Source organism: Helianthus annuus, chromosome 17 (assembly GCF_002127325.2).
Source record: "Helianthus annuus cultivar XRQ/B chromosome 17, HanXRQr2.0-SUNRISE, whole genome shotgun sequence".
Classification (NCBI taxonomy): domain Eukaryota; kingdom Viridiplantae; phylum Streptophyta; class Magnoliopsida; order Asterales; family Asteraceae; genus Helianthus; species Helianthus annuus.
Genome location: NC_035449.2, coordinates 181880163 through 181893067, shown reverse-complemented (window position 1 = coordinate 181893067; position 12905 = coordinate 181880163).

Genomic DNA, 12905 nt, shown 5'->3' with positions numbered 1-12905 from the left:
GTGGTAATGTGTAAGTTGAGTGGGTGTTTGGGTTTGAAAATTCCGCTCATAGAGCGGGTGTGCATGGTTCGTTGCGGCTGGGCGGTGGACGGTTGAGTGGGTGGGGTTGGGTCAGGGATCGAATGGGTGTGAGAGGGGACCGCGGAACCGGTTGGAGGGTGGCCAGCATTGCTGGTGGTCAACGGCTGCGAGGGGTGGACTAGGTGTAGTGGGCTGTGGGTACAGGGAATGGAGGTGGTTGGGCTGTGGTGAAGTGGACTAGATGGATTAGGTGATCTGGGTACCGAGGGGAATTAAAGGGGATGGGCTGGTTGGATAATGTGTAGTAGTAGTTGGTTGTTGGGTGGGGGTTGTAGGAAATCGGATTGGGCCGAGTGGGTTTGTAGGGTTATTAGGGCCTGGTGAAGTGTTTGGGTGGGCTGAGGAGATGTGAGGACATAGGTGAAATGGGAAGGGATTGGACAGAAAGTCGTATGAAAGAGTTGGGCCGATTTGTTGACTAAACGGGAAGGTGGTTTCATCAAACGCCACATGGCGTGAGATGAAAATTTGTTTTGTTTGTAGGTCGAGACATCGATACCCGCGGTGAGTAGCGGGATATCCGAGAAAAACGCATGGTTGAGAATGATATTGAAGTTTATGTATGGATGTGGATGGGGTAAGAGGGTAACAAAGGCACCCCAAAACCCGAAGGTGATCGAATGTGGGTGTGGTTTGGTATAATATTTCTGTCGGTGATTTGGTTTGGGAACGGGTGTTAGGTAAAATGTTGAGAAGATAGGTGGCGGTTTCGAGAGCAAAATGCCATAAGTGGGTCGGTAGGGAAGCATGAGCAAGTAAGGTACGAACCATGTTATTTATTGTGCGAATTTTTCTTTCGGCTTTACCGTTTTGAGAGGAAGTGTAGGGACATGAGAGGCGGTAAAGAATACCATTGGTGGTGAAAAGGTTTGAAAAGAGGTGTTAACATATTCACGTCCATTGTCGCATTGAAATATTTTAATGATTCATTCGAATTGGGTTTTGATGGTGGATGCAAACTGTTGAAACGATGGGAAAACTTTGGATTTGTTTGCGATGGGATACGTCCACAAGAAATTAGAATAGTCATCTAAGAATAGCACATAATATTTGTGACCACCTGAGCTAATAATAGGAGACGTCCAAACATCACTATGAATAATATCAAACGGTTGAACATTATAATTATTTGATGCGAAAAATGGTAACCAAATACTTTTACCAAAAACACAAGACTGGCATACATTATTATGAAGTTTATCAAAAACAATAGAACTAGAAGTTTTTAAAGAATGCAAAGAAGAGCGTCCAGGATGGCCTAGACGGTGATGCCAGAGTTGTGCGGAAATAGCAGCAAGAGCAGTAGGTTGAGATGGAGATGACCCGAGCACCAGAGGGTAAAGATCACCGCTGTTGTTGCATCTGAGGAGCGGCTTCTTGGTCTTATAATCCTTCACAAGAAAACCAAATGGGTCAAATTCCACAGAAACAGAATTATCGATAGTAAAGCGACGAACGGATATTAGGTTTTTGACAATTTTAGGTGAGTATAGGACGTTTTTAAGGATAAAGGGTGGGAAGGGTTTGGGAAGGTATTTTGTGCCCTGTCCTAATACCGAAATGGTGTCGCCATTTCCTACAATAATGCTTTGAGACACGCACGAATTAGAAAAAAATGGTAGTTACCTGATTCATGAGATGCATTGGGCGTTGCTCCCGTGTCCATATACTGAGTAGGGTCGGGCTGCTGCAAGGACATGGTGTACATGGCTTGTTCGATGTCCGTCGGGCTGTAGGCAGTGTGAGCCTGAGAGAGGCGTGGGTCGAGGATACCTGAAGTGTGGGACGAAGCACTGTTGGGCCGAGTTGTAGTTGGATACATGGCTTGTGGAGATGGGCCGAATGGTGGATATGGGCTGTAGGGTGGGCCGGTCATCCACTGGTTATGAAACTGATTGGGCCAAGGGTTTAGTGAACGCCCCCTGCCATAGTAATCGCGTCCCCTGCCACGTCTGCCCGACCGACCGCGGCCCCTGCCGCCGGTCCGGTCATCTTGCCGATGCATATCGGACAGCGCTGCACGCTGTGTGGTGGCCGTGAGGGCCGCGCCAGCCGCTTTGGAAGCATGTAAAGCTTGTTCGGCTTTACGACTTTCGACCTGAATAATCTTGGAGCGAGCAGTGTTGAAAGATGGTAACGGTCCCTGTTGTTGCAAGATAGTGGCAATTCCGTCATATTCTTCATTCAAACCGGCAAGCAACTGAAGTACAAGTCGTTCACCGTCCACGGGAGCATTGACATTGGCCAGTTGATCAGCCAAGACTTTGAGTTCTTGGCAGTAAGCGGACACATTCGGGAAGCCGTCCAGCCTGGTGTTGGAAAACTTGTGCATGAGATGAATTACACGAGCACTCATGTTGTCATGAAAAAGATTTTCGATGGCAACCTAGGCGTCGTATGTGGTGGCAGTCTTGTTAATAATGGTGTGTAAGAGGTCGTTTGAGATTGTGTTGTATATCCATTGCAGTACAATAGCATCCAGTCGTTCCCAATCATCAGACTTTTTAGTGGTTTCGGTGGAAGAGGAAGTGGTTTCCGGTTTGCTGGTGATATGGTCATAGACAAGAAAAGCTTTGCAGTGAAGTTTGAAGATAGTGGCCCAAGAGTTATATTGGCCAGATTCGATTTCAAGAGTAATGGGTATAAGGGTTTTTATGTTTGTGATGGTTGTGGCGGGGTGAATCTTGGATTCAATAGTGATCGGAGCAGTGGTATTCTAGCCAGTCTGGCGGCGGCGGAAGAGGATGGGGAGGAGAGGGGTGAGCCGATTAAGGTTTAGAGAGAAAGAGGGAGAGGATCAAAGGCTGATACCATGAAAGAATAGGTTCCTTGCCCTTCTCTATTGATAATTATCAGTATAAATAATACAAAGAGTTCCACTATTTTTGGTACATATAATCACAAATTGATACACATAATCAATGCCTAAGATATACGCTATTACTCATGTTTCAACGTTTTCCGCCACAGTTTTCTTACTTTTTATTGTTATTTATGATTGTATGTTTTTACCTATTAACATATTGTATGAGCAGTATAAGATTCAATATATTAGTTAAGGTCTAGTTTATATCAAGATTAGGAGATAGATTTAGTTAGGTTTCATTATAATTATTTACGTTGAAGAGTGTGGAGAAGGAGATGGGTTGGTGGGCCTTGGGTCGGACGTCGCCAACAAGGAATATTTGGTTTGTCTCCTCTGACATGACCATTAGTGCTTGCAGAGGATTGGTGTCACGTGGCCTGTCAATTGTCCTTGTTGTCGAGTTTGTCACCAGCTGCGAGTGGAGATCATGGAGCAATGAATGGTGCAGTACACACTGATTGGTTACACGTCACTTTCCTTTTGTACTTCTTGTCTTCTGCACGATTGATCATCGTGGGAACTGTGTGGCCAGAGCCTGACTCACGCTGATTGGCTGCAGCTCCTACCACTGTACTATTTGTATTTGTATTAGCTGTCACTGCATTGTGTTCGCATACGAGAGCTTGCACATTAGCTCAGGTGATAGTTGTGTGTTGTGTTGCTAAGTTTGGGTATGGTCTTCTGTGTGCATGCTTTGTAAGGCTTTTCGCAGGATTTAGGACCATACCCTTCACTCGTTATATCCTTACATATACTCGATTATTAATATTAATTATTTGGTTTAGGATCAAATATAAAGGCTTCTAAAAATAAGAAGTCGTACAAAGGGTATTAAACGAACTCTGATTAACCTCATTCAAGCAGCATTGGAACCGTCTCATCGAACTCTACGATGTGAGATTTTAGGTTTCCACTTTTGAATTTATAGGTTGTAGATTTTAAAATTTTTGTTTATTATCATTGTGTTTTTTATTTATCATTGTGTCTTTTCTAAATTTGCGTCATTGTGTCTTTTTTGCGACTCATTATGTCTTTTTTCCTCGACGTTGTGTTATACTTTATTGGCATTGTGTTATATTTTCTTCGATATTGTGTCATCTTATGCGATTCATTCTGTCTTTGTACGCTTCTTATTTTTAGAATTCTTTATAGAATAACTTAACCCTAATTATTTATGCGTAATATTTTGTAGAATTTTCATTATGTTATATTTACGTGACATAAATTCAATTTGCTTCATACACAATAACCATGTAATAAAATCACATAATACAATATAAAAATAAATCTTATAAATGGAGATTAACAATTATATATATATATATAGGGGACCGCTAAAATGAAAACCACCTCCAGTTGTAAGAATCATGAGAACTACACCGTACGGGGCGAGTTGGACCAATTTTTTTTCATAAACGTAGATGCGTGTATTATAAACACATTTGTAAAAAAAAATCAAAAAAAAAATGTCGTGTGTGTAGTTTTGAGCACCACAGTACCCGTAAACACAAACTTGTGGTGCTCAAAACTACACACACGACATTTTTTTTGAATTTTTTTTACAAATGTGTTTATAATACACGCATCTACGTTTATGAAAAAAAATTTGGTCCAGCTCGCCCCGAATCAAAAAATTCTCATGGTTCTTACAACTGGAGGTGGTTTTCATTTTAGCGGTCCCATATATATATATATATATATATTGTTGACCAGCATTGATGAATAGTAACTTTATTTTTATAATAATATATAGCTTTTTATTATTTTATTATTTAATATGTTATATTTAGGTAGAGGATCCTGTACATTAATCTAATATTGTGAGAATGGTGAGAAATAATGTGGTGATGACAAATGTCCTAGATCTAAATTAATTCAGAAGTGTGAATTAGTAATTTTCTATTTCTTTCAATAATTAACTGATTAAAAGATAACTGCCCAAAATAACCGCCACCATTTATTATAGGAATTCGAATTTAAGAATTAATCTACGAATTTGTGTCAATCTCGTTCACCGGTTATTAATTCTGTAGTGTTATATAATTCTGTAGTGCAACCACCATTCAGAACTGTATAGTGTTATATATTTTTATATAGTGTTATATAGTGTTATATGGTGTTATATAATAGTTTTTGGTGTTATATAATTCCGTAGTGTTATATAATTATGTAGTGCAACCATCAAAAAACACTATATAACACCATCAATTATTAATTCTGTAGTGAAACCATCATTCAGAACTGTATAGTGTTATATATTTTTATATAGTGTTATATAGTGTTACATTGTGTTATATGGTGTTATATAGTGTTCTTTGGTTTACATAGTGTTATATGATAGATGCATAGTGTTATATAGTGTTATATTTTTCTGGTAGCATGTCTATGATGGATGTATAGTGTTATATATGTTATATATGTTACATAGTGTTATATGGTGTTACGTAGTGTTATATGGTGTTACATAGTTTATATGGTGTTATATGGTGTTATATAGTGTTATATAGTGTTATATGATGGATGTATAGTGTTATATGATCGATGTATAGTGTTATACATTTCTTGTAGCAGTTACATATTTCTGTATTTTTAGAATTTAGGATCGACAGAATTTAGCAGTTAAATTTGAATCGCTAGAATTTAGGAGAGAATCACTAGAATTTAGGAGAGGTTATCTAATTTGAAACATATACAAAGACACTATTACCCCTACAATTATAATTTGGTCCCTATTGATCTCAACTATTAGATAAAAAATCTAATGGTTTAAAACACTTCTTACACTTCTAACACTTTAGACACTTTGTACACTATCCATACCCATTATATATATATATATATATATATATATATATATATATATATAGTGGAGGGTTCAAATGAGAAGAATTTTTTTGTAAGAAGAAAAAAGAAGAAGTTTCAACCAATAAGAATGTTTTATTTTACTTCATTTGATATTTGCATTTAATTTTAATATAAGGGTATGTTGGTAAACTTACATAAATCATTAATTTGTATTCTTCCCCCTTTAATAACTAACTAAATTAAATTTGTAACTCTTTTTCAAAATATATATTTTTTCCAAATTAAAAAAACAACTTAATTTAAAGTGTAGAATAAATTACTAATTGTGTAGGATAAATTACGAGTTGTTATGATATATTTCAAGGTGTGTAGGATAAATTTCGATTGTGTAGGGTAAAATTCTATAATGTGTAGGGTATATGTAGAAAAATTTTGATATGTGTAAGTTTTGTAGATTATATGTAGGATAATTAATTTTTAGTTGACTAATTAATTAAAGAGAGAAAAATTAATGATATGAGTTATAAATGAAATAGTATTTTACTAATATGCCATTTCTTCTTTTTCTTCTCACATTAAATTTCTTCTCAAACGAACCTTCCCCTATATATATATATATATATATATATATATATATATATATATATATATATATATAGGATAATGCTAGATAAAAAACCCTAAAATTCTTAGAAAACTCTGGAAACCCAAATGGGAAGCCATTTTTACCCAACCTCCCGACATTTTTTTTTTTTGAAAAAAATTACACATGTAATATACATGTTTTAGAGTGTTTTGGGCCAAAAAAAACAAAAAAGCGCCGAAGGGATTTTTTTAAAAAAAATAAACAAATTTCAGCTCCTAACACGTGTTAAGCAAAAAAGACAGAATTTCGCTGAAAATTGCTGAAACTTGTTTTTTTTTTAAAAAAATATCCCTTCGGCGCTTTTTTGATTTTTTTGGCCCAAAAGTCTTAAAAACATGTATATTACATGTGTTATTTTTTTCAAATAAAAAAATGTCGGGAGCTTGGGTTTTCTCGGGTTTTTTATATATATAGGGTTTTCTATCTAGCCCTACCCTATATATATATATATATATATATATATATATATATATATATATATATATATATATATATATATATATATATATTCAGAATATACATTTACCATGGCAGGGAACAGTTCTTCCCTGCCATTGGTCAAAATAGGCGGCCGCCCCTCTTCTATTGGACCAACCATTTTATTATTTTATATCCACTTTAAATTTACGGTTTTGCCCACAGTTTAAAATTACGCTTTTCTCCCGACTAAAAAATATAATAACCCTTTTGCCAGCAGCTCAAAATTACGATTTTGCACTCGGTTCAAAAATTACGATTTTACCCTCAGCTTTTTATTTTATACCCACTTTAAAATTACAGTTTTGCCCCCAGTTTAAAATTACGTCTTCGCCCCAAGTTCAAATAAAATTATGCTTTTGCCCCCAGTTTAAAAATACGATTTCGCCATCGGTAAAAAATTACGTTTTTACCCTCAGCCAAAATTACGTTTTCGCCCCAGCTCAAAATAAAATTTTGTTTTTCCTCCGGCTCAAAATTACGATTTTACACCAGTTTATTATTTTATATCCACTTTAAAATTACGTTTTTGCCCCAGCTGAAAATAAAATTTTGTTTTCCCCTCGATTCAAAATTACGATTTTGCACCAGTTTAAAATTACGTCTTTGCCCCCAGTTCAAAATAAAATTATGCTTTTGCCCACAACTAAAATTTACGATTTTCCCCTCGGTTCAAAATTACGATATTACCCTCAATTCAAACTTATGTTTTTTTGCCCCGGTGCAAAATAAAAATATGGTTTTCCCCTAGCTAAAAATTAGGATTTTACCATAGGGAAAAAATTTGACTTTCCCCCAAGTAAAAATAAAAATATGACTTTGCTCGCAGCTAAAAATTGTGTCAATGTGCTGCCTAACACTCTTTTTACTTTTTCTTTCTAGCAAAACTATGGTACTGTTTTTTTTTAATTGATTGAGAATTATTCGGACATCGCCCCGCAACGCGGGCGGAGAAACACCTAGTATATATATATATATATATATATATATATATATATATATATATATATATATATATATTGTTGACGAAGATTGATGAATAGTAACTTTATTTTTATAATAATATATAGTTTTTATTATTTTATTATTTTATTATTTAATATGTTATAATAGTTTATCATTATATTTACTTTTAATAACATATTTTTCTTTTAAACATATATTTCCTTTACTTTCTTTTTAATAATTGTTTTTTTCTTTTTTGAACATATATTAATTTGTCGATTAATTTGATACTTCTTTAATAATTTACGTTTATAAATTTTTTCTAAAAACTTAAGTACGTAGTTGTGCTTGATTTCTTTCCCTGATATTTTGTTATAAGTTTTGTTAAAACCGAAATTGTACTCAAAATAAAGTATTTATTTGGTATCACAAAACAAAAACGGTACGATGATAAACTAAATCTTTCTAATGGTTTGACAGTTTGACTTTCTAAACAACATACTTTATTTTTAAATCACGTTTGTTTTACATTATCATTTGCTCAGTTTCGCCGCAACGCGCGATATCAGAAAACTAGTTAAGTTTGCATCACACATTGTTATGACTTATGAGTCTTAGACTATCATTTTACGTTATTATATTTTTTTAATGGCAATTGTTACACAAGAATAGTTCTTAAATATTCTTTTTACTCAGGTTTGAACCTGAGATTTCCCTTTTAAGAGACAAGTATAAGATAACCTGACCAAGTCTTAATTGAGGCATGTTTCATTGTATTTCTATACCGGTACGTGTGTATATCATCGGACCTTCTTGGCTGGTTCCCGCCTATCTTTGGTGGTGTTTGGCGGCAAACCAACATTAAGGAAGAGGACCCTGTCCGAGTAAACGACCTATTTCAATATTTTTTGATCTTTTGATCAACTACATAATGCTAATTAACGGCTTTTATGTAATATTTCAAAAGCCAAATTTATATCATAAGTTGTAATAACATAAAGTCTATGACATATTATACGAGGGATGTATAGAGTAAAGAACTAATTTTAAGCAAACAATCTTAAAAATTGCATAGACATTTATAACAATGTAAAATATGATACACTTTTTAGCAACCCTTTTTTCTCTATCATAGTAATTGTGATTAACATTCATTTACTACGTACAATATGCGTTTATCGCATTTGTTTACGTAATATAAATGATAATATTAAAAAAAGTAACCTTATTAGACTATGCATTGTGAATTAAAGGAGGGATGTCACATGACCCATTAATGGGCTCAACATTTCCCCCCTCCATTAATGGCTTTAGCTCATGGGGATTCAACCATTGGGTTAACTATGGTTAATGGAAAAAGGTGGGGTCATGTCTTTTCCAACCAATCACATGTTTTTTTATAGTTTTGATTTAGTTATTGGTATTTAGGTGTTTAGTTATACCATAACATATTATTAACATGTATTTAGTTAATGGTTAAGTTCTTATGTGACAGTGATTTGACGATAACGTGACAGTAGGCTTAGTTAATCGACAACACATAGCCTTATCGACAACACATAGCCAATAATACTATGTCACGTCAACTTGTGCCACATACCACTACCCTTCTCTTTCTACACTGGCTGGTGAACTAGGATTTGAAACCTTCAAAAAGGTTGAAGGCAATTGCGGCGGTGTTGCTACCTTACCCCTTCAACCAGTGCTAGGAACCAGGGAACCCCCTGTACACCTTAGAGACACATATTATTTTTTTAAAAAAAATAATTACCATACTATAAATTAGCAACATTTTGTTGCTTTATGTTATGGTACCGTATGCATAGAGAGTTTTTCAAAAAAAAAAAAACATTTTGATTTTTACTTTTAACCCAAAGGTTTTTATCTTTTACATTTTATCCCCTTTGATTTTTTTACTTTTAAACTAAAGCTTTTCATTTTTGCAATTTAACACAAACACTTTTTTTTTTTATTTTCAACTTTAGTTCCTCGTACTTTTATCTTTCGCATTTTTTTTTCGTTTTGTTCTAAATTTTTAGTTAACACGCCACAACGTGCGTGTGAGGTTCAACTTTTTTTCATCTGTTTTTCCCTTTTGACAGGCCCGTTACAACACGTCTATTTTTCTTCATTTGAGAAGTTCATCGCAACGTGCGGGCCCTAGATCGACTGGTTATTCTTTTCTACGTTTTACGTTACAATCTATTTTTTCGCATTAACATGGCGCAACAGGCGTATGTGGTTCAATGATTTTACTTATGTGTTTTCGTTTGGTGTTATTTTTTCCTCTTTTATTTATTTTATTTTTACGAGCTCTTCTGATGTTGGTGGTCGCTGGCAGTGATATGGCACTGGTGCTACTTGGCACGATTTTACGAACGTATTTAACATATTAAGTATTTACTAATAATTTGTTTCGAGTTTACCACTGTACCTCCTTTACATAAAAAAATTAGTGCATATTTTTATGTGCGTGTCGGTATGAATTCGGTTGCTCTACGTTTCGACGTAAATTTTTTCTAGAAATGAGTCAGGTTAAATATAATGCGTTTTCGTTTTAAAAAAAAAAAACCATTTTGACGTGCATATTTTTATGTACATTTCGGTATAAACGAGTTGGTGTGTGTTACGACGTAAATTTTTTTGGAAACGAGTCAAATCGAATATAATATGTTTTCGTACTTGTAACACCCCGTGTTTTCGAATGTCAAAGTCAAAGTCAAAGTCCAAGTCAACTTTGACTTCTTTGACTATTAATGTTTCTTTTGCTTCTGTATTATGTGGAGTAAGTGTTGTCTAAATGAAATGATCGAATGTTTAACCAAAGCGACCGATTTACGACTGTGAATAGTAGGAAGTAACAATGCGATAAAGTTAACTAATCAGTAATCAAACCGATCTAACTATCATCGAACTCGAAACTCGAATTACGCGAATTTTGGTATGGTTATACGTGTGTGTGTGTGCCTTATGTGTTACCTGTGCGTGTTTACTTTATGATTTGTGTGGTGATCAATCGAAACTCGAATCAAAAGCAATCAAACTCAATCAAAATCGAAGTCGAACGGTGAATTAAAGATGATTGTATGTTAGATATAGTTGTTGGGACTGAAAGTAATTTGACTAGGAACTCTACCGTATTCGTATCATCGTCCATCGAAATCGAAATATCGAAAACCGTCGCGAAACACTCGAAAAGGGTTGCTGATCAAACAGGAAGCACCCTGATCGAACAGGGCAGCCGATCGAACAGGTTGTTTGATCGAGCAGGCCATTCGATCGGAGGTCCTGGCCGATCGGTTGACACTTTCCTCTTTTGGAGCCTATAAATAGCCCTGTCATTGTCACTCTTTCTACTTTTGGAAAGCTCTGACCGAACCAGCCCTTGTTCTTCACCTTTTCTCAGATTTCTCTCAACTCCGGTAAGTTTTCACTCTAATTCTTGTACGTTTTTGATCATTACATGATTCTACACCTTTCTATCTTTCAAAACTTGAATTCTAACTGTGAAATCACCAAGATCTAAGTGTTCTTGGATGATGTCATCATGGTGTTCTTGAAGAACATCATACCTTGGCCTCATTCAACCATGAATAGCTTATATCTAACCGATTTCCACATAAACAAACTAAGATTTGCAAGAATCTTAACATTTTCGGGTTAAACATCAAACTACCGTTCCGAACAATTCACCGGCCGGACTTGGGTGATTCCTGTCCGAACCGGTAAAGCAAGTAAGAACCCACGTTCTATGGTTTAACTCGCTGTCAAAATACCTTGAAATCATAGCAAATAATCAAACAGCCAAGTGTTAGACGAAAGGCCGACCAGGTCAGAATTGCTGGCCGAACGGCTAGGCTGTTCGAACGAACAGCCCAGCCGATTGGACATACCAGCCGATCGACCGGTCCAGCCGATCGGCTAGCACGTGGTCCCACACTTTTCAAACTTCATGAAGTATGCTATTGACGAAGTGGTGTTCGATCGAATATGCTACTCGATTGGTAAACATTACTCTTCGGATCATGAGATACTATGCTTCAACACTTAATCGATTTTACAAACTCGTTCGTAGTATGGAGTGCCACCCGATCGAGCATGCTGTACGATCGAGTGACATCCTGCTGAGGACTACTTCTGAAGTTCCTAACCGATCGATTAAGCCGGCCGATCGAACAGACCGTTCGATCGATCGACCTGAAAGGTAAGAACACTTCAGGGTTCCCAAATGCTACAACGAAAACTTCAAAAGTTCAAACCATCATACACAAACACATCAGAGGAAGAAACAATCCACTCGGATGGTCCAGCCGATCGAGCCTACCAGCCGATCGAACAGGACTGTTCAAACGGACTTCCAAACCGAACGAACAGCCCGTTCGATCGAACCTGCTGTTCGATCGACCAGGCTATCCGATCCGTTTACCCTTGTTTGCATTTCCGCGATACTCATCATTATGCTATCGAACTATTCAGGCTAACCCTACACTCAGCGCTCCCTTCAATCTATAATCAACCACTGTGAGTTTACTCGAATCCCTTTTTGCTTTAGCACTTTTGGGTGTTACATACGTTACTTATCAAAATCACAATCGAACACACTATTCAAACTATTTGATCGCTAACCGATTGCATGTATTACGTGACTAAATGTATGCTTGTTGTTATGTTTACACGTGGAATGCTGTCTACCTGCCTTAGTAACGTAGTACTATAGTTTGGACTCAGCACCCGTTCTCACGGGGGTTGTTAAGGACAATTACTTGCATGGATTACAGTGGTAGTCATGTATTGCGAACTGTCTCGGACAGTCAACGCGCAGTCGTTGGTATCGATAGATCCATGTCGATAATTAACATGCATCATTTCCCTCTGTGTACGTGCTGGTTATGCGTAAACTATTCGAACTCTATATGCTAGTATTAAACTTGTATGCTCACCTTTACATTTTATGTATTGACTTTATCTTAACGTATGTGACAGGTGTTTAAGATATTTGCTTGCTAGGGAAGTGAAGCTAGAATAAAGCTTTAGAGGCCCCCAACAAATAGTTGTCTGTCAGGAACAAGCAACTAGGGCATAGTT